At 36.8% G+C, this 25,430-nt stretch overlaps 1 protein-coding gene across 5 annotated transcripts in view; it reads left to right on the top strand.

The window, feature by feature from the left end:
- ESCO1 (establishment of sister chromatid cohesion N-acetyltransferase 1) overlaps positions 1–25,430 on the top strand; it is a 75,716-nt gene that overhangs the window by 2,427 nt on the left and 47,859 nt on the right. For 3 of the 5 annotated variants that reach the window (XM_011288077.3, XM_019815059.3, XR_002147559.2), the window contains exons 2-3: positions 20,753–20,870; positions 23,962–24,231. The gene's annotated coding sequence lies outside the window, so the exon portion shown is untranslated. The remainder of the gene's footprint in view (positions 1–20,752; positions 20,871–23,961; positions 24,232–25,430) is intronic. The other 2 variants (XM_003995061.5, XM_045041748.1) reach the window with 1 other exon arrangement.

Raw genomic sequence — 25,430 nt, 5'->3', positions numbered from 1 at the left:
ACAGAGTTCTTATTGAAGGTGATCAGAATTCAGATGGTAGTTTGAAATCAACTCCAGTAAAATTGTTGTTATAAGTAATTGACTTAAGAACTGTATTACCCCTTCTGCAGCCCCAATTTTTCTGTGCGTCCTTTTCTCGGCACAGTTGAAGTTCTTTGGCTCTATTTCTGTGTAAGTTGTGTATTACAACTGTATTATACTACTTTAGTTACTTTTGGTAAACGGATCATTCAGTTAACTTGGCCATCCTTTCTTTTTTTTTTTTTTTTTTTTCAACGTTTATTTATTTTTGGGGGGACAGAGAGAGACAGAGCATGAACGGGGGAGGGGCAGAGAGAGAGGGAGACACAGAATCGGAAACAGGCTCCAGGCTCCGAGCCATCAGCCCAGAGCCTGACGCGGGGCTCGAACTCACGGACCGCGAGATCGTGACCTGGCTGAAGTCGGACGCTTAACCGACTGTGCCACCCAGGCGCCCCATCCTTTCTTTTTTTTGAGGGGGCTGTATCTTATGCTTAATTGTGTTACAGTACATCTGAAGAAAGCAAGATTTATGTCCTCTGTTCTCTTCAGCTTACTTTAAACATTTATGGCTGCATATGGGGGATTCATAGAGATGAAGACTCAATATAAATAAAAGTGGGATATTAAGTATTACTTTAATGAAGTGGTTTTCAGAGTTTTTGGTTAGGATCCCTTTACACTCTTAAAAATTATGTAGGATTTCAAATAGCTTTTGTTTATATTGATAATTATTGTATTTTAAGTTAATATATTCATTAAAATAACTGATAAATTACAGGCTAATATAAATAACATTTTTTAATTTTGAAAAACAACCATTTTCCAAAACAATTAATTTTTTTCAACTTAAATTTTAGTTATAAAGCAAAAAACATTAGTGAAAGAATGGCAACTCTTCTACATTTTTGTAAATCTCCTCAATGTTTGGCCTAATAGAAGACAGCTAGATTCTCCTATCAGCTTTGCATTCAGTTATATGTTCTGGTTGAAGTATATGAAGAAAATTCAGTTTCACATCAATATGTTGGGAGGAGTGCTTTAGTAATCTTTTCAGATAATTGTGATATTCTTTGATTCTATAACAAAACTCAACAAATAGTAATATTTTTTTTAAACAAGTGGTAATTTCTTTTTTTTTTTAATTTTTTTTTTTAACGTTTATTTATTTTTGAGACAGAGAGAGACAGAGCATGAACGGGGGAGGGGCAGAGAGAGAGGGAGACACAGAATTGGAAGCAAGCTCCAGGCTCTGAGCCATCAGCCCAGAGCCCGACACGGGGCTCGAACTCACGGACTCATGGACTGTGAGATCGTGACCTGAGCTGAAGTCGGACGCTTAACCGACTGAGCCACCCAGGCGCCCCAGTGGTAATTTCTTAAAGGTTAGCTGCAACGTAGAATCTGAAACCATTTCTATATACTTTTTGTACAACGTTGTGTTAAAATTCATTGGTCTGTTTTGCACTTTGAGTTGATCTTTTACTCAAGAATGATTTGGAGCTAACGAATCTCCTGAAAGGATCCCTGGAATCCCCATGGTCCCACCTTGAGAACTGCTTTAGTGTAAATAATTGAATAGTTTAGAATTAACGTAGTTGTTAAAGTTGAAAGGGATAATGATAATATGGAAATGAAATTGTCCAGCAGTTAAGTGAAACCAGGAGTAACTAAGGTAAATGTTTTCTTTTTTATAGCAAATATTATTGTATCAGTAATATTCTTTTTTAAAATTTTTTTTTTTCAACGTTTATTTATTTTTGGGACAGAGAGAGACAGAGCATGAACGGGGGAGGGGCAGAGAGAGAGGGAGACACAGAATCGGAAACAGGCTCCAGGCTCCGAGCCATCAGCCCAGAGCCCGAGTGGGGCTCGAACTCATGGACCGCGAGATCGTGACCTGGCTGAAGTCGGATGCTTAACCGACTGCGCCACCCAGGCGCCCCTGTATCAGTAATATTCTTATAGTTATTATTATAGCTGATATTTAACAAGTGCTTATGATGTGCCAATTATTCTAAGGACTTTATATTAGGAAATGTTGCTTTTGTATCATCTTTATTGATGGTTAAGAGAAAGGCAAATATAATTAACTTTTTTTTTCCTGTAGATAGTATAGTTTTTCTGATAAATGTTATTCTTTATAATGCAGATATAATTCCATTTTATTTTATGTTTTTTTGTAAGCTCTAGGTCCCAATTTGGGGCTTGAACTAATGACCTAGAGATCAAGAATCACATGCTTTACCAACTTAGCCAAGTGCTATGTATTTTAATCTTTTATTATTGATTGATTGATTGAAGTAAGCTTCAGGTCCCAATGTGGGACTTGTACTCATGACCCAGTGGCTTAATCATTAAGCATCTGACTTTGGTTCAGGTCATGATCTCATGGTGTGTGAGCTTGAGCCCCGCTTCGGATGAAAAAAAAAACAACAACAAACCACAAACCAAACCACAAAGAAACAAGCCCTGCTTCTCTCCTTCTTCTCCCCCCCCCCCCCCGCCACCCCCCTCCCTTGTGGAATTCTCTCTCACTCTCTGCCCCTGGCTCACTTGTGCTCTCTCTTCCCCCTCCTTCCCCCCAAAAGAGTCACATATATAGTTCCAGATATGTACTGCTTAAATAATTTTCCTCCAAGGTATTTGAGGTTAGGGAATATGCCTAGCTCTATTATCTGTCACTGTATATATTTAAAATATAAAGTTTTAGGGGCGCCTGGGTGGCTCAGTCGGTTAGGCGTCCAACTTTGGCTGGGGTCATGATCTTGCGGTTGGTAAGTTTGAACCCCACTTGGGGCTCTGTGCTGACAGCTCAGAGCCTGGAGCCTGCTTTGGATTCTGTGTCTCCCTTTCCCTGCCCCTCTCCCATTTGCACTCTGTCACTTAAAAATAAATAAACATCAAAAAATATTTTTTTTAAATATATAAAGTTTTAGAATATTTTCACTCAGAAAATTCAGTTATTGAATAAAACAAATATTAGGAACTTTTAAGAAGATAATTTTGTTATTGTGAAAGTTTGAAGTTTATTTTGTTAAATCAGTTCAATTAATATTTGAAAGTTTGTTGTCACTAAGCGAAGTCACTAAGTGAGGCTTTTTTTCAAAAACAAAAAAAGATAATTTTCAAGACAAATTTAGGCTTACTTTAAATATTTGATGCATATTAAAATCCATATCATTTCATATTCACTTTTTGGTACAGCTTTATGGAGATGGTATATTAACAGAGTTGTACAACCATTGCCACTGTCTAATTTTACAATATTTTTATCATCCCCCCAAAATGCCTGTACTAGTATGTCACTCCTCATTTCCTTCCTAGCCCCTTACTACCACCAGTGTATCTGTTTTTATAGATTTGTCTGTTTTGGACATTTCATATAAATTGAATCATATAAACTACCTTCTTTTGCTTAGCATAATGTTAAGGTTAATCCATGTAGCTTGTATCAGTACTTTATAGCTAAATACAGTCTATTACATGTTATCAGTACTTTATAACTAAATACCATCTATTACATGTGTATACCACATTTTGTTTATCCATTCGTCAGTTGATGAACATTTAGATTGTGTCCACTTTTTGACTATTAAGAAAAATACTAAGAATGTTTGTGTACAAGTTATTGCATAGGTGTATTCAGATTCACTTTTGAGCTTTCCCAGTATATTTTACATCAATATAAACAGTATATAGTTTTTTACTTCACAGCTAATAAAGTGTGTTCATTTCTGATACGAAAGATTCAAAGATTGCATAAATATATAAGTAAAATGTGAAAGTATTCATTCTTTGTGTACCCTTTCATCTCCCAACTTTTACTGCTGTTGATGTTTTAATGTGTATTGTGTTTTGTCTGTTAGTACAGTGGTACATGACATTCATTTATCTCTTTCTTAGAAAATTATATGTAGCTATGCAGCTTTTATACCTTTTTTTTTTTTTATGTTTATTTACCTTTGAGAGAGAGAGAGAGAGTGTGCATACAGCAGAAAGACCGAGAGGGAGAGAATCCCAAGTAGGCTCTGCACCAGGCTCAACCCCACAAACTGTGAGATTATGACCTGAGCTGAAATCAAGAGTTGGATGTTTAACTGACTGAGTCACCCAGGTGCACTCCCCCACCCCCTTTTTTTTAAAAGTAAGTTCTGGGCGCCTGGGTGGCGCAGTCGGTTAAGCGTCCGACTTCAGCCAGGTCACGATCTCACGGTCCATGAGTTCGAGCCCTGCGTCAGGCTCTGGGCTGATGGCTCAGAGCCTGGAGCCTGTTTCTGATTCTGTGTCTCCCTCTCTCTCTGCCCCTCCCCCGTTCATGCTCTGTCTCTCTCTGTCCCAAAAATAAATAAACGTTGAAAAAAAAAAATTAAAAAAAAAAAAGTAAAAAAAAAAGTAAGTTCTATGTCCAGTGTGGGGCTTGAACTCACAACTCCAAGATCAAGAGTCACATGCTGTACTGAGGAACCAGATAGGTGCCCCACCCCCAACTTTTTAAAAAGTAAACTCTGTCCCCAACATAGAGCTCAAACTTAAGATCCTGAGATCAAGAGTCACATGCTCTTCTGACTGAGGTAGCCAGGCACCCCCATGTCTAACTTTTTTAGAAGTTTAATTAATGTTGAGTTTTACTGAATCACTATTACCAGTCTATTGAGAAAATTACAGGAATTTTGCAATTTGTTTTTCTATCAAGATGACTAATTCTGAGAACAGTTTTTACAGTGGTATTTCTGCTTTTCTTCTTAAGATAGAGCTTACTTGATGATAGTGGGTCTCTTGTTGCTAAAATATTATTTATTGGGGAGTACTTCCTAATTAAAAAAATTTTTTTCTTAAAGTTTTATTTATTTTTGAGAGGGTGCAAGAGAGAGAGAGAGAGACAGACAGACAGACAGAGGATCCAAAGCAGGCTCTGTGCTGACAGCAGAAAGCCTGATCTGGGGCTTGAACTGATGAACTGTGAGATCATGACCTGAGCTGAAGTCCAACGCTTAACTTAACCCACTGAGCCACCTGGGTGCCCTTGTTCTTCCTAAATTTTTGATTCCCAACCATATATGCCACTTAAAATGAGTTGAAGAGCATGTTTCCCACATATTTTGGAGCCATTTGTGTAATAGATTTAGGCTTTCAATGTTTGGAAAAATTTATTAGGGACAATATCTTGTGTTATTGTGTGTGTTTTCTGTTGCATTCTCTGTTAGTGGTCTTTTGTGGCTTCAGTTATGACACGTTATGTGTTTCTGGTTAGCAGTAATTGGCTTAAACTTTGTTATTTAATTTTTTTTAATGTTTATTTTTGAGAAAGAGAGACAGACAGAGCTTGAGCAGTGGAGGGGCAGAGAAAGAGGAAGACACAGAATCTGAAGCAGGCTCCAGGCCTGGAGCTGTCAGCAGTGAGCACAGAACCCGACATGGGGCTCAACCCACAAACTGCAAGATCATGACCTGAGCTGAAGTCGGACGCTTAACCGACTGAGCCACCCAGGGGCCCTTAAACTTTGTTACTTAAAACGTTTTTTTCATCTCTATTTTTGGGGTGTGTTTAGAATGTAAGAAATACTTGGATTACCTTAGATAGTGGGTGAGTGAATTGACACACACAGAAATAAGAAAGAGAAGACTCCATTTATAGAGCTGGATTTTGTGGAAGAAAATAGGAATCACCAAACACTAGGCCTCGAATATAGTGCAGGACTCAGAAAGTTGCTGAAAATAGTGTAGCTCCAGCATTTGGCTTACCCAGCAGATACTGCTACTAGAGGAATTAAAATAAGGTAAGCCAGGGCCTTCTGGGAGGCTCAGTTATTTGAGAGTCTGATTCTTGATTTCAGCTCAGGTCGATCTCATGGTCGTGGGATTGAGCCCTGCATTGGGCTCTGTGCTGAGCATGAAGCCCAATTCTCTCTCTCTCCTCCACTGCCTCTCCCCGGCTTGTGCGTGTGTGCGGGCATGCATGCACATGCTCTCTCTCTCTCTCTCTCAAATAAATAAACATTAAAATAAAGCCAGATGCTCACACGGGTGATTTTGTCTCCCAGAGGACCTTTGTGATTGCCTGAAGAATATTTGATTTTCAGAACTGAGAGTGGAATTGAGAGGTGTACTGAGTTGGATTTTACAGTAAATCTTTTGATGGAGTTAACTGCACTTTGACCTGGCTGGAAGTTTCCAGTGATGTTTGAAATACTAAGAGCAGATTAGGTAAAATAGTCCTAAGGCTGTGTAGAACAAAGCTGTTTTCATCTTATGAAGGTTTTTTTTTTTGTTTGTTTGTTTGTTTTGTTTTTTTTTTTTGGTGAAGGAGTTACATTGATGTGATAATTATTTTATTTGGCTGGTTGATGCCCTATAATAATAGAATTCTTAAAATTCAGTCATCTCTGTATCCTTCAATCAGTTTTACTTGGTACTAATAGACTGTGGCTATGCTCATGCTCTGTTAAAAATGCTAATTTGTTTTAATTTAGGCTTGTTACGGGGCTCCTGGGTGGCTCAGTGGTTAAGCATCTGGCTTTGGCTCAGGTCATGATCTCACGGTTTGTGAGTTCGAGCCCCATGTCGGGCTCTGTGCCGACCGCTCAGAGCCTGGACCCTGCTTTGGATTCTGTGTCTCCCTCTCTATTTGCCCCTCCCCTGCTCATGCTCTGTCTCAAAAATAAATAAAACATTAAAAAAAAATTTAGGCTTGTTACATCTTTTTTTGGTGTATGAATTGTGTGTGTGTGGTGCATGTGCATGTGTGTGTATACTACTTTTGGTAGCAAAACAAATTTTTGTATTTTGGGTAAGTTGTCTTTTGCTGCATTCTGGGACAAAAAATATATATATCAATTCCTTGAAAGCAGAGCTGTTTCCTTTGCCTGGAACACTTTTTAGCCTCAGGTGGGAACATGCTTAATGCATTTAAGAAATAATAGCAAGGGAACCAACCTAACTGGAGCAGAGTGAGTAGGGACAAAACCAGCAAGTAGTTAATAGTTAACATCAGCCTTTGCTTTTACTCTTGATTGAGATGAGAAGTCACTGAAGAGTTTTGAGCAGAGAAATAACAGCCTGACTTGAGTTTTAAAAGGATCATGTGGCTGTTCTGTGGAGAAGCTGAAGTGGGGAGGGAGGAGCAAAACTGAAGGCAGAGTTAGGAATTAGGAAGTTGTTGGTAAAAATCCAGGTGACAGATAAATGATGACCTGGACCTGGGTGGAAGTGGTAGAGATTTTAAGTGGTCACGTTATGGATGTGTTTTGAAGGTAGACAGGATTTGTTAATGACAAATTGCATAAGCTTAGGAGAAGAATTGGGAATGACTGCACAAAGTTTTATGTTGGACACTCAAGGATGAACCTGCCATTTACTGAGATGAGAGTTCTTTGAAAACTTTAGATTTAGGAGGCAAGATTAGGAGTTCAGGTGTTAAAGTTTCAGATGTTTAGTAGCCAATAAAAATCTCTCTGTGGGTAGTATTCCTATTAATTTAATTTTTTTGTACTTGAATTGTATTACATTCTCTTGCATTTCTAGACTTAAAAAAAATCTCATTTTCTTTGACTTGTTGAGTCGGGGTAAATAATTTTCAGGATTTCCATTTTGGTGAGATTTTAAAATAGATTGTGCACTCTAAATTTAAAAAATGGCTAAAACCTTTATACGTCAATAGAGGAGACCTGTTGGATGCCAGGATACACTGACAGAAATGAAATAAGAGTGGAGAACTTTTTCAGAACTTTCACAGTGAATCTTGTGTATTTTTAAGGTCAAATAGCACTAACAGCCTTACAATGACAAATCTCATTCCATTCCTAACCTTTCCCTATCCCCTAATACCTTTCTCCAGAAGCTACCACTTTTATTCTTCTAGCTGTTACTCTTAGTATCTAACTCCATATTTTTGGTGGTATGCAATAACTGCTGTATTTTGATTTATCAATTTCAGATGTTACTTACTTTCTGCCTTCTTAGTTAAAAATTTAGCTCTCCTGCTTCCTTCCCCATATCCCCTTAAAAGAGTTCTATTTCAATTGCTGGTTAAGCCAGTAGTGAGTGTTGTTATAACTATGTAAATGTTTTACTGCTGAGCTGAGTATTCTGAAACTATATCTCCCCCCCCCCCCTTTTACCCCTTGGAGTTAATAATTGCCTTGCTTTTTTTTTGCCTAATATTTTAAGGTGGTAGGGCAGGAGCGCGGGGGTGGCTCAGTCGTTTGAGTGTCTGACTTCAGCTCAGGTCATGATTTCATGGTTCGTGAGTTCAAGCCCCATCTTGGGCTTTGCGCTGACAACTTGGAGCCTGCTTCGGATTCTGTCTCCCTCTCTCTGCCCCTTCCCCACTTGCTTGCTCTCTCTCAAAAACAAATAAACGTTAAAAAAAAAAAAGGTGCTTGCACAGTTTCCCCCCCAAATGTCACATGCCTGACAGTCAGATTTTTCATACTTAAAATCCACTCCCTTTCCTGTGTGCACTCCCACTAGCCTCAAGGTTCCTTTTGGGATTCTTTAGCCATCTGTTTCATTATAGACTGGTTGCTCTTTTGACCTATTCTCCAAGGTGTTTGTATAATAGATACTGCTACCAGCAATATTTTACCTCACATTCTTTTTTTATTTTTTTATTTTTTAAGTTTATTTATTTTGAGAGCATGCACACATGTGAATGGGGGAGGGGTGGAGAGAGAGATAATGAATGAATGAATCCCAAACAGGCTCCATGCTGTCCGAGCAGAGCCAGATACTGGGCTTGATCCCACAAACCAGGAGATCATGATCTGAGCTGAAATCAAGAGACAGTCGCTTAACTGATTGAGCTACCCAGGTGCCCTTTTACCTCACATTCTTACCAATACTTTGTCTTCTTAAACTTTAAAATTTTAGCCATTGTGGTGTTTGTCCATTGCCCTATTGAGTTTCTCTCCTCTTCTCCCCCCTTCCTTCCTCCTCCTCCTTTTTGTGATGAACTTGTTTAAATTTCTTGTCCTTTTTTCCTTCAGTTGGCCGTTTAATTGATTTGTAGGATTTTAGAAAATATCATCTTTGTGTACTAATACTTTGTAAGTTTCACCTTTCACATTTTGTGTCTGTATTCAATTTGGCATTGACTTTAGTATATGGTACAAAGTAGGAAACCAGTTTTCCTCCCCCCCCCACTGTTTGTGTCAGCACTGTTTCTTTAAAAAATCTATTTTCCCAGCTGTAGTAGTATTTGTCTTAAAGCAGTTGACCGGGGCTCCGGGGTGGCTCAGTCAGTGGAGTGTCTGACTTCAGCTCAGGTCATGATCTCATGGTTCGTGGGTTCGAGCCCCATGTTGGGCTCTGTGCTGACAGCTCAGAGCCTGGAGCCTGCTTCTGATTCTATGTCTTCCTCTTTATCTGTCTCTCTGTCTCTCTCTCAAAAATTAAAAAAAAAAAAAAAAAATTAAAAAAAAAAAGCCGTTGACCATACATTCATGAGTCTGATTGTGGGCACTCTGCTTTGTGTCATTAGTCTGTTCCATTGTTCTATTTGTCCTTCAGTATAACACATTACTATGGCTTTACTGATTTTAATTAATTTTTAATGTTTATTCCTTTTTTGGGAGAGATGGAGAGTGAGTGGGGGAGGGGCAGAGAGACACACACACACACACACACACATACACACACACACACACACACACACACACACACACACAGAATCCGTAGCAGGCTCCAGACTCTGAGCCATCAGCACAGAGCCCGATGCGGGGCTCGAACCCATAATCTATGAGATCATAACCTGAGCCAAAGTTGGACGTCCAACCGACTGAGCCACCCAGGCACCCTGATTTTATTAATTGTTGATGTCTGGTAGGGTAAGTTCACGTATCTTGTGGTTTTTTAAAAGTATGTTTTCTTATGCTTTATGTAGAATAGATTTTCTTTCTTTTTTGTGTGTGATGTTTTTATTTTGAGAGAGAGAGAAAACGGAGGCAGGGCAGAGAGAGAGAGAGAGAGGGACAGAGGATCTGAAACAGGCTTGGTGCTGACAGCAGGGAACCTGACATGGGGCTCGAACTCATGAACCATGAGATCACGACCTGAGCAGAAGTTGGACACTGAACCGACTGAGCCATCCAGGTGCCTCATTTCTTTTTCTTTTTTTTTCTTTTTTTTTAAAGTTTATTTTTCAGAAAGAGAGAACGAGAGAGAGAGAGAGTACATGTGCACATGGGGTAGGAGTATAGAGAGGGAGAGAGAGAATCCCAAGCAGGCTTTTAAATATTTATTTATTTTGAGAGAGGGATAGAACGAGTAGAATAGGGGAGAGAGGAAGAGAGAGAATCCCAAGCAGGCTCCATGCTGTCAGAGTGGAGCTGTACACAGGGCTCAATCTCACAAACTGTAAGATCATCGTCTGAGCCAAAATCAAGAGTTGATCGCTTAACGGACTGAGTCACCCAGGCGCCCCTTGAGGCAACTATTCTTGAGGTATTTTGCAGTTTTCAAGAGTCTAATGCCAGTAGATAACAGGCTCTTCAGCTCTAAGATACCGTTTTTTTTTTTTTTTTTGTGGTCAAATCCATCATCTGTAGGTTGACAAATAATTACTGTTTGATAACTGGGGTGCAGAAATGATTTAGAGCGTTTATTATAGTGGAGGACATACATTATATAAGCATACTTCCTATATAACTGATAAATCCTGTATTAGAGGTATAATAAATATTTGTGCATTGAGTAAAGTGCTTGTTGGGAACATAAAAAAAGAAGGCACTGTTCTTCCCTGGAGGAACTGACTTTTGTTCCTGAGTACATGATATTTACATATCTGGTGTGAGTTTTGTTTGTTTGTTTTAAATTATTTTTTTATGGGAGTGCCGGGCTGGCTTAGTTGGTTGAGCATGCAACTCCTGATCTTAGGGTTGTAGGTTCAGACCCCATGTTGGGCATAGAACTTACTTAAAAAAAAGTAAGTTATTTTTTATGTACTGTATTTAATATGAAAATGCTTCCACTTGTTAGGTATTGATTTTGCTATTTTGTGAAGAGAAAAACTTGTTATTTATGAGTAAGTTATATTTAAAAGCCAATTAGTACTATATCAGATTTAATTGTAACTTTAAAAAGAACTTTTTTAAAAAGTTTTTTTTAATGTTTTTTTATTTATGAGAGAGAGAGAGAACATGAGCAGGGGAGGGGCAGAGAGAGGGAGACAAAGAATCTGAAGCAGTCTCCAGGCTCTGAGGTGTCAGCACAGAGCCCGACGTGGGGTTTGAACCCACCAGCCGTGAGATCATGACCTGAGCTGAAGTCAGATCCTTAACCGACTGAGCTACCCAGGCGCCCCAATATTTGTAGCTTCTTTTTTTTTTTTTTTTAATTTTTTTTTTTTTCAACGTTTATTTATTTTTGGGACAGAGAGAGACAGAGCATGAACGGGGGAGGGGCAGAGAGAGAGGGAGACACAGAATCGGAAACAGGCTCCAGGCTCTGAGCCATCAGCCCAGGGCCTGACGCGGGGCTCGAACTCACGGACCGCGAGATCATGACCTGGCTGAAGTCGGACGCTTAACCGACTGCGCCACCCAGGCGCCCCAATATTTGTAGCTTCTTAAAAAGATCTCCGACCCTGAAAGCCTCATAATTTTTTTTTTTTTTTTTTTTTTTTTTGCCAAATGGGTTTTTAAATGTGCATTTAGTATAATGCACAGTTTAAGACAGTAAAGTTTGATAAGTTTGGGCATATGAACACTGTGGAGCTAACACTCCAAGATAAAGGACATTTCCATCACCCCAAAAGGTCTCTTGGAATGTATTCAGGTATGTTCCTGACTCCCGGTAATCACTGTTGTGTTTTCTGTTATTATAGATGAGTTTTGCCTCTTCTAGAACCGCATATAAGTGGGATTATGCAGTGTTTGACTTCCTTCCCTTAACATAATGATTTTTAAAAATTTCGTTCATGTTGCATAAACAACATGCTTATGTTTGTTTTTTTCTCCTAAGTATTCCATTGCATGAAAATACCACAGTTTACTAGTAATTGATGCAGGGAGTTGCATCCACATTTTGGCTATTATGTGTAAAACTAATAGAAACATTTTTATATAGGTCTTTTTGTGGTCATATGCTTTTATTGTTTTTTCATATGTTTTTATTTTGGGTGGTAAATATTTAGGACTGGAATTTGAGTCACAGGGTACATGAAATTTAACTTTATAAGAAAGTACCAAATTTCCTAAGTGTTTATTTTATTTCATCCCAGCAGCATGTTCTTAGAGTTCTATATTCCACAACCTCACAAATACTGGATTTTGTCAGTCTTTTAAATTTTAGCCATTTTAATGTGTTTGTGGTGGTGTCTCATTGTGTTTTTAATTTGCATTTTCCTGATGACTGATGTAAAATACTTTGTGAGATCCTTATTGGCCATTTGTAAATTATCTTTGTGAGGTATATATTCAATTCTTTTGCACATTTTAAAATTTGGTGGTTTGTCTAAATGTGTCTATTTCTAGACTTTTTGTTCCATTGATTTGCCTTTTTTCACATTTTACACTCTTTATTATAGCTTTCATCTCTGTCATTTTCTCCCCCCTCCCCCTTTTTAAATTTAAATTTTAGTTAACATACAGTGCAGTATTGGTTTCAGGAGTAGAACTCAGTGATTCATTACTTACATACAACACCCAGTGCTCATCACAACAAGTGCCCTTCTTAGTACCCATCACCCATCTCACCCCTCTCCCATCTCACCCCTCTCCCATCTCACCCCTCTCCCATCAACCTATAGTTTTTTTCTCTATCATTAGGAGTCTCTTGTGGTTTGTTTCCCTCTCTTCTCTCCACACCTTCCCACATGTTCATCTGTTTTGTTTCTTAAATTCCACGTAAGAGTGAAATCATTGGGTATTTGTCTTTCTCTGATTGACTATGTTCTAGCTCCATCCACGTTGTTGCAAATGGCAGGGTTTCTTTTTGACGGCTGAGTAATATTCTGTTGTATATATACACCACATCTATGCATTTATCAGTCAGTGGACATTTGGGCTCTCTCCACAGTTTGGCTATTGTTGATAATGCTGCTATAAACACTGGGGTGCATGTACCCCTTCAAATCTGTATTTTTAAATCTTTTGGGGAAATACCTAACAGTGCAGTTGTTGGATTGCAGGATAGTTCTTTTTAGTTTCTTTTTAATTTTTTTAAAAGTTTGTTTATTCATTTTGAGAGAGACAGAGAGCAAGCGGGAGGGGGGGGCAGAAAGAGAGAGGGAGAGAGAGAGAGAATCTGAAGCAGGCTCCCAGCCATCAGCACAGAGCCCAACTCAGGGCTTGAAACCATGAAATGCGAGGTCATGACCTGAGCCAAAACCAAGAGTCAGTCGCTCAACCGACTGAGCCACCCAGGCGCCACTATTTTTGGTTTCTTGAAGAACCTCCATAGTGTTCTCCAGAGTGGCTGTACCAATTTGTATTCCCAGCAGTGCAAGAGGGTTTCCCTTTGCATCCTGTCAACACCTGTTGTTTGTTGTGTTGTTAATTTTAGCAATTGTGACAGGTATCAGGTGGTATCTCATTGTGTTTTTGGTTTGTATTTACTTAGTGATGATTGATGTTGAGTATCTTTTCCTATGTCTGTTAGCCATCTGGATGTCTTCTTTGGAAAAGTGTGTTCATGTCTTCTGCCCGTTTCTTAACTGGGTTATTTGCTTTTTGGGTATTGAGTGTGATTATATTATAGTAAATTTTATTATATATTATAAGATGTAGGTTTTTTTGTTAGAAACTTTTTACAAGATTGAAGAATTTTATTGTTGTGGTCAAGATAAATCAAGTTCTAGCTTTTTTTGATTTTATTCTAGAACCCTTAAATTTGTTAGTATTTCTGTTTGTCTTTAACCTTTTGATTATTTAGGGAACATTTTGATCTATTCATGAATGGATGGATGGATGCTATTGCCCCTATTTATTTATTTAACCTTCTGTTTTTTATGACTATAGTCATAGAAATGATCATGACTTCTTCAATACTAGGCACAAATCCAAGATGGTGACTGTAAGTCAAGGACAATCAGATTTTTTTTTTCCTCCTGTGAAAATTCCACTTCTTCCAAGTGCATCTTACACTTTGTGTTAGTGTAATGCCTGCTCTGTGTTCTGCCAGTTCTAAAGGATATAGAAATTGTAATTGGATGGTTTGTTAATAACAAGCATGAAGTTCTCAAGATAGAAACACAGGTCTCTGTGATTGGCAAAGCCCCCTTTGCCCCTTTTAGTGTTCATGGAGAAACCCAGGAAAAATGAAAAACTGGAAGCCTTGGATTGATACTTAATTCCTTCCTTTAGAAGCTACTCCACAGGACGCAGCTAGTTTACAGAGACTTTGCTACTGAAGAATGAGAGACATGGTAGTAGAAGGATGTAAATAGCTACTTCTTAAAGTTAGTGTTGTTCTTCTCTCTATGGATTTTGGACCACTATACAGGCTTGAGAAGTTTGGATGAAATGGACAAATTCCTAGAAAGAAACTGAGTCAAGAATATAACTCCGATACAAAAACTAGACAAGGACATCACAAGTAAAAGAAACTACAGATCAATATTTCTTATTACACAAAAAATCCTCAACTACATACATAGATACTGAATCAAAGAGCATATAAAAAGAATTATGCACCATGATGAAGTGGGATTTATCCCTGCAGTGCAAAGTTGGCTCAGCATATGACAAAGTAATACACTAGGTTGAAAGAATAAAGGGGGAAAAACTCACATGATCACCTTAGCGGATGTAGAGAAAGCATTTAACAAAATCCAGCGCCCTTCATGATTAAAAACACTCAACAAATGAAGACTAGAACAGCATCTGTGAAAAGCCTGTCTCTAACATTATACTTGATGGTGAAAGACTGAAGGTTTTACTCTTAAGTTCAGAAATAAGACAAGAATGTTTGCTTTTGCCACCTTTATTCAACATCGTGCCGGAGGTTCTAGCCAGGACAGTTAGGCAAGAAAAAGAAATAAAGACATCCAGATTGGAAAGGAATAAAATAATTTTTGTTTGCAGATGACATGACCTTAGATATAGAAAATTCTAAGGAATCCACAAAAAAAGCCCAAAGCTTGTTAGTACTAATATATGAATTCAACAAGGTTATATGTTACAAGATCATTGTACAAAAATCAGTTGTATTTCTAGACATGAACCATCTAAAAAGGAAATTAAGAAAAAAATTTCTTTTATAATATAATCAAAAGGAATAAAGTACTTAGGAATAGATTTAACAAAAGTATAAGACTTGTGCACTGAAAACTCTAAAACATATTTTGAAAAATTAAGAATGACTTAAATAAGTGAAAAACTATCTGTGTTCAAGAATTAGAAGACTTCATATTAAGATGATAGTATTCCTCAAAATGATCTACAGATTCAGCGCAATCCCTATCAAAATCCTAGCGACATTTTTGCAGAAATTGCTAAAATTAGTATTGTATAGCCAAAACAATCTTGAAAAAGAAAAAACAAAGCTGAGAGACTCACACTTCCTCATTTCAAAACTTAACTACAAAAGGACCCAAGAGTATACGATGAGGGAAATGACAATCTCCAATAAATGTTGATGGGAAAACTGGATAGCCACATACAAAAGAATGAAACTGGAACTCTATCTTAAATTATACACAAAAATTAACTCAAAATGGATTAAGGACTTGAGTGTAAGACCTGAAACCATGAAACTCCTGAACATAGGTGGTGAGTTTTTTGACATAGGTCTTGGTGATGATGTTGTTAATCTACACTAATAGAAAAAGCAACAAAAGCAAAAATAAACAAGTGGGACTACATCATACTAAGAACAGCTTCTGCATTGGCAAAAGAAACCATCAGCAAAATGAAAAGGCAGCCTACTGAATGGAAGAAAATATTGGCAAATTATGTGTCTGATGAGTGTTTAATATCCAAAATATATAAACAATCCAATTAAAAATGGGCAGAAGTTCTGAATAGACATTTTTTCAGAGAAGACATGGCCAATAGGTACATGGGAAGATACTCAACATTGCTAATCCCCAGGAAAGTGCAAATCAAAACCACAGTGAAATATCACCTTACACCTGTTAGAATGATTATTATCAAAAAGACAAGAAATAACAAATGTTGGCAAGGATGTAGAGAAAAGGAAACCCTTGTTCAGTGAGGATGGGTACAGCCAGCATTGAAAACAGTGTGAAGGTTCTTTAAAAAATAAAAAATAGAACCCAACAATACTTTGGGTATTTATCTGGAGAAAACAAAAACAAAATTTCAAAAAGATATATGCACCCATGTTCATTGTGGCATTACTTACAATAGCCAAGATAAGGAAACAATATGGCCATCGATAAATGACTGGATGAAGAAAATGTATATATACAATGTCCTGTATACACAATGTATATACAGTGGTTTTTACTCAGCCATAAAAAAATGAAATCTTAACCATTTGTGACAACATGGATGGACCTTGAGGGCATTATGCTAAGTGAAATAAGTTAGAGGAAGGCAAGTACTACATAATCTGACTGAAATGCGGAATCTACAAACAAAAATAAAAAACTAAGCTCATAGATACAGAATGGATTGGTGGTTGCCAGAGGTGGGGGGGGGGTGAAATGGGTAAAGGGGAAGAGGATTAAAAAGTACAAACTTCCAGTTATAAAATAAGTAAGTCATGGCCATGTAATATACAGCATGGTGACTATAGCTGATAATGTACATTTGGAAATTGCTAAGAGAGTAGATCTTAAAAATCTTCATAAGAAAAAAAGATTTTGGTAACTATGTATGGTGACACATTAACTAGGCTTATTGTGGTGATCATGTAGTAATGTATACAAATAACGCATTGTTTTGTTATATACCTGAAACTAACACAATAGGTCGATTATATCTCAACTGGAAAAAATTTACTTCAGAGCTACAGTAACTAAGACTTTGTGGTACTGACATAACCTCATATAGATCAGTGAACAGAATAGAGAGTCCAGAATTAAACCCATATGATTATGGGCAATTGATTTTTGATAGGATTACCAAGACAATTCAGTAGGTAAAGAATGGTCTTTAACAAATGGTGCTGTGACAGTTGGATATTCACCTGCAAAGAATGAAGGTTTTACTCCTACCTTGTACCATATATAAAATTAACTCAAGATGGAATGGAGATGTAAATGTAAGGTAAAACTGTAAAACTCATAGAAGAAAACAGATCTAAATCTTATGGTTTTGGATTAGGTAGTGGTTTCTTAGATATGACACATAATCACAAACAACCAAAGAAAAATAGATTCGTTGGACATAATCTTAAAGACTTGTGCATCGAAGGACTCTATCAAGAAAATGAAAAGATAAATGACAGAATTGGAGAAAATATCTGTAAGCCATGCATCTGCTAAGTCTCATATCCAGATAAAGAACTGTTACAACTCAATAATAAAAAGAAAAATGACCTAATTTAAAAAATGAGGAGGGGTGCCTGGCTGGCTCAGTTGGTTAAGTGTCCAACTTCGGCTCAGGTCATGTTCTCTGGGTCGTGGGTTTGAGCCCCATGTTGGCTTCAGTGCTGACAGCTTAGAGCCTGGAGCCTGCTTCAGACTCTGTGTCTTCTTCTCTCTCTGCCCCCCCCCCCCCAACTTGCGCTCCATCTCTGTCTGTCTCTCAAAAATAAATAAAAACGTTAAAAAAATAAAAATTAAAAAATATAAAAAATGAGGAAAGGATTTGAATATACATTTCTCCAGAAAAGAAATACAAATGGCCAATAAGGTCATGAAGAGATTCTCACCTGATTAGTCATTAGGAAGATGCAAATCAAAAGTACAATGCGATCACCACTTCACACCTAAAAGGATGACTAAAGTTAAAAAAGATGGTAATAAATGCTGACAAGGATGTGGAGAAATTTGAACCCTCATTCTTGGCTGCTGGAGATGTAAAATGATACAGCTGATTTGGACAACAGTCTCTAAAAGTTAAATACAGAGTTACCATATGGTCCATAAGTCATACTTCTTGGTATATAACCAAGAGACTTGAAACCTGTGTTCACACAAAAACTCATTAGAATTGTTCATAGCATTATTCATGATAGCCAAAAAGTAGGAACAATCTGTCAAACATTCATCAACTGATACTAAACAAAATGGTATATTCGTGCTACAGAATAGTATTCAGCCATAAAAAAACAAACAAACCAGGCATTACTGATACATGCTATAATGTTATTTGAACTTTGAAAACATGTTAAGTGAAAGAAGCCAGTCACAAGATGCCACATATTTTGTGATTCCATTTATATGAAACATTTAGAATAGTTAGATCCAGAGACACAGAAAGTAGATTTGTAGTTGCCAGGGGCTGGAAGAAGAGGAGAATGGTGAATGACTTTTAATGAGCCATGATTTTTTTGAAGTCATGAATATATTCTGGAATTCGATACTGGCAATTCTTACACATTCTGAATATACTAAAACCTACAGGGGCGCCTGGGTGGGTCACTTGGATGACCATCTGACCCTTGATTTTGGCTCAAGTCATAATCCCTGGGTTGTGGGATTGAGCCCTGTGTATTGGGCTCTGTGATGAATGTGGAGCTTGCTTAAGATTTTCTCTTTCTCTTTCTGCAACTGTCCCCTGCTTGTACTCAACGTGCTTTCTTTAACAAACCAACACAACTCCTCCCCCCCGCCCCCACTAAATTGTACACTCTAAAGAGGTGAATTTTATGGAAAGGAATTCTATCTCAATTCTGTTAAGTTTTTAAAAAAATGATTTTAGAGTTAAAATATATTGGATGATATACAATCCAAATATTTTTTCTTCTCTATTTAAAAATTAATTTTTTTTATTAGAATGCACACATGCTCACACATGGGAGCTGGGGAGGGGCAGAGAGAGAGGAAGAGAAAGAATCTTAAGCAGGCTCCATTCCCAGCATGGAGCCTGACATGGGGCTTGATCTCTTAACCCTGAGACCATGATCTGAGCCGAAATCAAAGATGCTTAACCAACTGAGCTGTCCAGGCGCCCCTTACACATTTTAATATAATCAAATGTCTTATTTTACTTACTTATTTCAAGTTTATGTATTTATTTTGAGAGAGAGTGCACACAGCAGAAAGGGGCAGAGAGGAGAGACAGAATCCCAAGCAGGCTCTCCCCATCTGCACAGAGCCCAGTGTGGGGTTTGAACTCCCATTCCGCAAGATCATGATCTGAGTTGAGATCAAGAGTTGGACGCTTAACCAGCTGAGCCACCAGGCACCCTCATAATCCAATATTAATGATTAAAACTTGAGTACATTTTATTATGAAGTACTTGTGGGGAATTGGATGTACTCTTAAAATTCTCAATTACTTTGTATCATGTCTTGTAAAATTGCTGTAGTAAAATATAAATGTTATTTTTGGTTTTTTGAAGTGGTCATTTTATATAAAGTTTAATTATTTTTGTTTTACTTCGATGTTGGTTTCATTAGGATTATATTAATAAGTTAGCTCTGCGTTGCAGGAGTAGTATTATCAATTTGTTAACAGATGAGAGGATACATTTCAGTTCTTGATGCAAGATTTTATTTAGGGGTTAAAAAGAAAGGGGGATTTATTAAGTTGTATGATGCTATAGTGATGATTTAGCACGAAAGGGAAACTAAAATTGAAGTGGTCCTTAGAACACTAAATGAGTGATTGACAGTTACTGTAGAGTTGTATATCAGTTTATCCCTTTTCTAAGGCAGGTCCCAACTGTCGAATGTATTAAGGTATTTAGAATTTGGGAGGAAGAGATGTAAAAGGAGATAATTCATCATTTTAAAAATTATAATTCTTAGTGCTAAAATAATAAAGGAATATAAATGAGCTTTATTATTTTTTTGTTATTATTATACTTCTGGGGTTTAATCTTTGGTAAGTTTGGAGCTTCTCAGAAAATAAAAATTAAGTACGGTATGTGTTAGCTATTCCTGTATAAGAAATTGTTCTAGGAAACCAGTTTGATGATAAATTATATTTTAAAAAAAAGGATAAGAGAAAGAAACTGCTCTAGAACTCAATGGCTTAATTATTCTTGAGTTAATTCTTGTTAATATTTAGTTAATTAATAGTTAATTATTCTTGATCACATATCTGTAGAGCAGCTATGGGTTAGGTGACTTAGGTTAGGCTTGCCTGGGCAGCTTTGGGTGTGGGTGGTCTTTATATCTCACTGTGGGTTGGGCTTAGCACCTCATGTGGAGTTAGGCTCACTTCTCCTCTTTGTGTTTATTCTGGGGTCTAGGCTGAAGGGTTGCCTTCATCTACCCGGTGAAACTCTTTTCATGGTGATGGCAGAGGTGCAAGAGGGCAAGCCCTGCTGCACAAAGAAATTTCAAACCACTGTTTGCATCATTTCTGCTAATGTTTCATCAGTCAAAGCAAGTTAGAGGGCTAAGGCTATGGGTGCAGGGAAGTATACTCTGCTCACCATGAGGCCAAAGGAAGGCATGTGGCCAGGCTCAGCATCAGTTGGGAAGGAAAATATACTCCTTCTATGGAGCGAAGGTTTGGAGACAGTGATTATATTTGAAGATAAACCTAATCTATTATATCTAATCTATTAAAAATGAGATATGTGATGCTTTGCATTGTCATTAGGCAGTTGTTTTATCTAGCTTAGTCTTAAGTTGTTTTAATAGATCAGTTAGTAGACAATAGTATTTTTTTATTCTCATGTGTTTTAATAGATTGTTTTATTTTAGTTATAGGATTTTTTTAAGATTAATTCCCAAACACAAGAAGTTATTAGAAGCATCATTCATTGGAAATATCATCATTCAATTTAAAGAAACAGTGATATGTGATTTCTGTCTCAATAAGGTAAGTGGCTTATACTTTCATAAATTAGTGCCTTCCGATATGAATTAGTGTGCCAAATATACTTTATATTTTCAAAGAAATATAACTTATATTTTAATTTTTTGACTAGGTTATACGTCTACATAGAAAACATTTGAGTAGGTGTATAGTGAAAAGTAAGCTTTTTTACACTTCTGACACTTGGTTTTGTAGTTTTCTTTCCCAGAAAGCTTTACTATTATATTTATTATTATATATTATTAATATTAATAATTATTAATAATATATAATTAATAATATATAATATTATTTCCATACCTATTATATACATAAGTAAGCATATGTTTCTATACATTTCCTTTCTCCTACTCTTCTAAAAAGCAGCTATTTTTACCCTGTTCAACATCTTGCTTTTTTTGGTTTAACAGTGTTTTTTGATTGTAGGTGTAGATCCATATCAGTTACTTACAGCACTGTTTTTTGGACAGTGTATATAGTTTATATACAGTAAATTTCACTCTCAACCTGTACAATTTGGTGGATTTTGACAGATGTACACATTGTTAGAACCACCATTACAGTCAAGACACAGAAGATTTCTGTCACTTCCAAAAGTCTGTTTCTCCCTCTATCCCTGACCCTAGGCAGTGACTCATTTACATTCTATTACTGTAGATTACAGTTGACCCTTGAACAACATGACTGGTGCCACTTATATGCGGATTTTTTTCAGTAAATACATTGAAAAATTTTTTTGAGATTTGTGGCACTTCAAAAAAACCCAGATGAACTATGTAGCCTAGAAATATTGAAAACATTAACAAAAAGGAGTCTTGTGAATGCATAAAATATATGTAAGTTATTTTATTATTTACTATCATAAAATATTGATATGTTATAAAAAGTTAAAATTTATTAAAACGTGCACGCACACACATACATTGTATCATTTGCTGTCAAAAGAAATGTAAACAAACAGAGATGCAGTATTAAATCATAACTGCATAAATACTGTATTACTGTAATAATTTCGTAGGCACCTCATGTTCCTGTTGTGGTGAGCTCAAGTGTTTGAGTCTGCTTTAAACATCGTGTGATGCTAATCATCTCTGTGTGATTAGTCTCTCCAGTAAGTTACGTATTACAGTAAAAAATGATCTCGATGGTTCTGGCATATTTTTCATCGTGTTTAGTGCAATACTGTAAACTTTGAATAACACCATGGGACCCATACAGAGTGCAACTAGTGATGCTGGAAGTGCTCCCAAGAAGCAAGGAGAAGTCATGACATTATAAGAAAAAATTGAATTGTTTGATGAGTACCATTGATTTGAGGCCTGCAGCTACAGTTGCCCTCCAGTTCAAGATAAAAGAATTTAGTGTAAGGACCATTGTAGGAAAAGAAAAGGAAATTCGTGAAGCTATTGCTGTAGTTATGCCAGAAGGCATAAAACCTTGTACTTTTTGAAATAACCTTTTTATCTCGTATTGAAAATGCAGCTTTTATGTGGGTGCAGGATTGCTATAAGAAAGGCATACCTATAGACTCTATCTAATATGATCTGAGAAAACGCAAAGTCATTATATGACAACTTAAAGGAAAAGGAAGGTGAAGATTCTAAAGCTGGAGAATTTAATGCTAGCAAAGGATGGCTTAATAATTTTTGAAAGAGGTTTGATTTTTAAAATGTCAAGACAATGGGAGAAGCTGCTTCTGCCAACCAGGAGGCAGCAGATAAGTTATCAGATGCCATTAAAATCACAGAGGAGAAAGGGTATCTGCCTGAACAGGTTTTTTAATGCAGACAAAAATGTCTTATTCTGGAAAAGAAAAATACCAACAAAGGACATTTATTACTAAGGAAGAGAAATGAGCTTCAGGATTTAAGGCATGAAGGGATAGGCTAACTCGTTTGTTTTGTGCAAATGCAATTTGGTTTATGATCAGGACTATCCTTACCTATAAAGCTGTTAATCTCCAAATCTTGAAGGGAAAAGAGAAACACTAGCTGCTGGACTTTTTTTTTTTTTTTTTTTTTTTTAAAGTGATCTCTACATCCAACATGAGGCTCAAACTCACAGCCCAAGATCAAGAGTCTCGTGCTCTACTGACTGAGCCAGCTAGGTGCCCCAGACTTTTGGTTTACAACAAAAAGTCCTGCCTGGATAATGAGAACCCTTTTTCTGGTTTGGTTCCATCAATACTTTGTCCCTTAAGTCAGGAAGTACCTTGATAGTAAGATACTGCTCTTTAAAGTTCTTTTGATCTTAGACAGTGTGCCTGGACACCCAGAACCTCCTGAGTTCAACACCAGAGGCATCAAAGTGGTCTGCTTGTCCCTAAACACAACATCTCTGATTCAGCCTCTAGATCAGCCTCTAGGACCTTTAAGGCTCATCACACATGATACTCTATATAGAGAATATTTAATGCTGTGGAAAAGAACCCTAATAGAACATTATGAAAGTCTGGAAGGATCACATCATTGAAGATGCCATTGTTGTTTATAGAAAAAGCCATGAAAACTATCAAGCCTGAAACAGTAAATTCCTGTGGGAAAAAAATGTGTCCAGAAGTTGCGCATGACTTCATAGAATTTACAACAGAGCCAATCAAGGAAATCATGAAAGACATTGTAGATATGGCAAAAAATGGTGGGGAGTGTGAAGGGTTTTAAGATACGGATCTTGGAGAAATTGAAGAGCTAATAGATGCTACACAAGAGGAGTTAACAGCTGACTTGTTAACAGAAGATAAACACATCTGAACCAATGCCAGAAAATGAAGATGTGGAAACAGTGCTGGAAAACAGATTGACATTAGACAGTTTGGTAGAAGCATTCCAGTTATTCAAGACTGCTTTTGACTTCTTATAGGATGTGGACCTTTCTATGATACAGGTACTGAAACTAAAGCAAATGGTAGAAGAAGGATTGGTATTGTATAGAAACATTTTTAAAGAGATGAGAAAACAAAAATGTCAGGCGGAAATTAGTGTATTGCTGTAAAGTTACACCAAGTGTGCATGCCTTTACTGCCTTCCCTTTCACCTTCACCTCTTCTGCTGTCCTTGAGACACCAAGACCAACCCCTCCTCTTCCTCCTCCTCAGCCTACTCATTGTGAAGAGTGAAAACAAGGATGAAGACATTTATGATGACCCACTTCCATTTAATCAATAGTAAATAATCATCATGGCATACAGTCAATAAACTTATCTGTTGTATGTTTGTCTTCCTGTGAAAATCTAATAACTTGTGGCAAGAACTGTATGAGACATTTTTCTTTCATCATCATCATCATTGCTTAAGTATTCATCGTATAGAAAATCATGTACAAGACTTGTATGGAAGTGGATAGCTTATCCTTACATAGGCATAAGGTGAGTGATATTTAATATGAAATTAATAATATGTTTTCTTACTGTTTTATAACTTTGCTTTCAAAGAATTACGTTATGTACTATATGCTTCTCTTATAATTGGAGAAACTGTATATTAGCCTATCATCACAAGTAAGTGATTTTTTAAAAAATGTGTTTGCAGTGTTATGATTGTAATACTGTATGACATAAAAATTGTATAATGATTCATTAGTGTATATGCTAGGCCAGCATGAAGCAGCCGATCAGTTATACTAGGCTACTGTAAAGCAATTATATTGCTGCCTCATTAGTACACGAATTGTTATACCTATAAATAAGTAGGAATTTCTTTTTCACATTATCTTTTCATTTTTGATGTCTAGTGTTAGTGATAGCACATAACATTTACAGTGTTTTGTATCCTTTAGGACAATATTGATGTAGGTTCTGACAGATGATTCATCTTGTAAAAGGATATAAACATATCAATAAATGCAGTACTGTAAATTTATTTTCTTAACATTTTATTTTCTCTAGTTTTATTGTAAGAGTACGGTATATAATACATACATATAACACAAAATATGTGTTAATTAACTATTATTGGTAAGGCTTCTCATCAACAGTAGGCTATATTAGTAGTTAAGTTTTGGGGTAGTCAGAAGTTATATGCAGATTCTTGACTGCACTGGGATTTGGCACTCCAACCCCTGTGGTGTTCAAGGGCCAACTATAGTCTACTTTTTCTAGAATTTCAAGTGGAATCCAACATAATGTACACTCTGGGTCAAGCTTTTTTCACTCACCATCATGGTTGTGAGGTTCATCATGTTCCAGAAGTTTGTTCTTTCTGTTGTAGAGTAATTTTCTATTATATATTGATATATCAGTCCATTCACATGACCTTTGGTGTTTTTTTTTTTTTTTTCCCTTCAGATTTTGGTTATTGTGCATAAAGCTGCTTTGAAAATTTTAGACCATGGGTTTTTACATGGTCATATGTAGAATGAATAGGATTCTTGCCTAGAAACCATCTTTGTCTACCTCAAAGATTTTGCCTTTGTTTTCTTCTTGAACTTTATAGTTTTGTACTCATTTCTGTGATCAATCTCAGATTATTTTTGTGGGTTGTGTGAGGTAAGGGTTGATGGTTTTTTTTTTTCCCCCCTTCTTTTCTATTTAGATATCCAGTAGTTCCAGCATCATTTTTTCAGCCT

The sequence above is a fragment of the Felis catus genome, chromosome D3 (assembly GCF_018350175.1).
Source record: "Felis catus isolate Fca126 chromosome D3, F.catus_Fca126_mat1.0, whole genome shotgun sequence".
In the NCBI taxonomy this organism is placed as follows: domain Eukaryota; kingdom Metazoa; phylum Chordata; class Mammalia; order Carnivora; family Felidae; genus Felis; species Felis catus.
This window is presented reverse-complemented; position numbering and strand designations above follow the sequence as displayed.